The 2,605-nt window shown below is 40.6% G+C and overlaps 1 long non-coding RNA gene across 1 annotated transcript in view; it reads left to right on the forward strand.

The window, feature by feature from the left end:
* The first annotated feature begins 529 nt into the window (after positions 1-529).
* Positions 530-2,605, forward strand: part of LOC111727097 — a 20,066-nt gene continuing 17,990 nt past the window's right edge. Inside the window, exon 1 of the long non-coding RNA XR_002774728.1 lies at positions 530-580. This is a non-coding gene — a long non-coding RNA (uncharacterized LOC111727097). The remainder of the gene's footprint in view (positions 581-2,605) is intronic.

Consider the following 2,605-nt stretch of genomic DNA (forward strand, 5'->3'; position numbering starts at 1 on the left):
CAGACCTCACTATTTTACGGTATTTTCTTGGCCTTGAGGTAGACTTCTCGGATCTATGCCGTGTCTGCCCTCACGAAGCTTACAGTCTTAGAAAAGGACAGCTGTGGGTCATCAGAGTCCTGACAGGGTTAACAGCATGGCAGGGAGGTAAGAATTCGATTCCTTTTATGGTTGGGGAAACTGATTCCACCAGCAAAAAAAATCTTGACCTGCCATTTCTTCTGTATTTCTTTTACATCAAGACAAAGAAGAAATTGAGATAAAATTCGTTAACCATAAAAATCACCATTGTAGCCACTTTCAGGTGATTTTTAGCATCAAGGCTGTATAACCATCATCTCTGTCTCATTTCAGAACATATTCATTACCCCCAAAGAAGCCTTCTACCCACTACGTACTCACGCTGCATTTGGCCTCTGGCAAACACGAGTATAATCTCTCTATGGATTTGCCCATTCTGGACATTTCATATAAATAGAATCATACACTTTATATGTGACTGTCTGTACATTGCATTTCATGTGTGGCCCTTTTTGTCCGGCTTCTTTCACTTAGTATAATGTCATCAGAGTTCATCCATGTATGAATACTTCCTAGCTTTTTATGGCTGAATAATATTTCATTGTATGGATATGTTACGTTTTGTGTATCCATTCGACAGTTGATGGACGTGAGTTATTTGTTTCTGCCTTTTAGCTTTTTTGAATAGTGCCACGGCAAACATTCACATACAAGTTTTTGTTTGAACATCTATTTCAATTCTTTTTGGATATATACCTGAGAGTTGAATTGCTGGGTCCTGTGGTAATTCCGTGTTTAACTTTTTGAGGAACTGCCAAACTGTTTTCTATAGCCGCTGAACCATTATACATTCCTGCCAGCCATGTGTGAGGGTTCCCATTTCCCTACATCCTCACCAACACTTGTTATTGTTTGCTTTTTTAACTATAGTCATTCTAACATGTGTAAAGGGTTGTCTTGTTGTAGTTTTGATTTTCTTTTTTCTTTTCTTTTTTTGAGACAGAGTCTCACTGTGTTGCCCTTGGTAGAGTGCCCTGGTGTCACAGCTCACAGCAACCTCAAACTCTTGGGCTTAAGTGATTCTCTTGCCTCAGCCTCCCACGTAACTGAGACTATAGGCACCCACCACAACACTCAGCTATTTTTTGTTGTTGTTGTTGCAGTTGTCATTGTTGTTTAGCAGGCCCGGGCTGGGTTTGAACCCACTGCCTCAGTGTCTGTGGCCAGCACCCTAACCACTGAGTACGGATGCCAAGCCTATAGGTTTGATTTTCATTTCCTTGATGGCTAATGGTGTTGAGCATCTTTTCAAGTGTTCCTTGGCCATTTGCACGTGTTCTTTGGAGAAATGTCATTTCAAATGCTTTGTTCATTTTTTTAAGTTAGGTTGTTTGTCTTTTTGTTGTTGAGTGTAAGAGGTCCTTATAGATATCTATACTTTATATATATTTTGGATATTTGTCAAATATATAATTTGCAAATATTTTGACAAATATTTTCTCCCATTCTGTGGGTTGTCTTTCAGTTTCTTTTTTGCAGAGACAGGGTCTTGCTCTGTTGTACAGGGTGGAGTACAGTGGTGTGATCATAGCTCCCTACAGCCTCAAACTCCTGAGCTCAAGCTAGGACTACAGGTGTATGCCACAATGCCTGGCTAGTTTTTAAATTTTTGGTAGAGAAGGGGTTTCTTTATGTTGCCCAGGCTGGTCTCAAACTCCTGGCCTCAAGTGATCCTCCGTCTCAGCCTCCCAAAGTTCTGAGATTAAAGGCATGAGCTACATCTCCCATCCCAGTCCAAGTTTTGATAGAGACGGTATGGAAGCTGTGGATCAACTTGGAGAGTTGCATCTCACCATTTAGTCTTCTGACCCAAGAATACACGTTGACTTTTCATTTATTTAGGTTTTCTTTCAGCATTTTGTAGTTTTCATTGTGCAAATATTACACTTCCTTAAATTGATTCCTAATAACTTTTTTCTTTTTGATGCTATTATGAATGGAAGTGAATTGTTTTCTTAATTTCCTTTTTGGAGTGCTGATTGCTAGCATAGAGACATATAATTGGTTTTTGTGTATTGATGCTGCAACTTTGCTGAAATCAGGTGTGAATTCTAATAGGGTTTTGTTGGTGTGTGAATTATTTATGGGTTTGTATACATAAGACGAGGTTATCCATTAATAGAAGTAGTTTTACTTCATTCCTTCCCACCTGGATGCCTTTCTTCCCCCTTGCCTAATTGCCCTGGCTAGAACTTCTAGTATAATGTTGAACAGAAATGGTAAGAGTGGACATCCCTATCTTCCTCATAAGGCGTTCAGTCTTTCACCATTAAGTATTAGGCTAGTGGAGGGTTTTTCTTTTTCTTTCTTTTTTTTTTTGCAGTTTTTGGCTGGGGTCAGGTTCGAACCCTCCACCCATGGTATATGGGGCCCGTGCCCTGCTCACTGAGCCACAGGCGACACCCAGTGGAGGGTTTTTCATAGATATTCTTATAAAAGTTGACGAAGGTGGCTCAGCGCCTGTGGCTCAAGTGGCTAAGGCGCCAGCCATGTACACCCAAGGTGGCGGGTTCAAATCCAGCCC

Source organism: Otolemur garnettii, unplaced genomic scaffold, assembly GCF_000181295.1.
Source record: "Otolemur garnettii isolate 467f Iridium unplaced genomic scaffold, OtoGar3 scaffold00094, whole genome shotgun sequence".
NCBI classification, from domain to species: domain Eukaryota; kingdom Metazoa; phylum Chordata; class Mammalia; order Primates; family Galagidae; genus Otolemur; species Otolemur garnettii.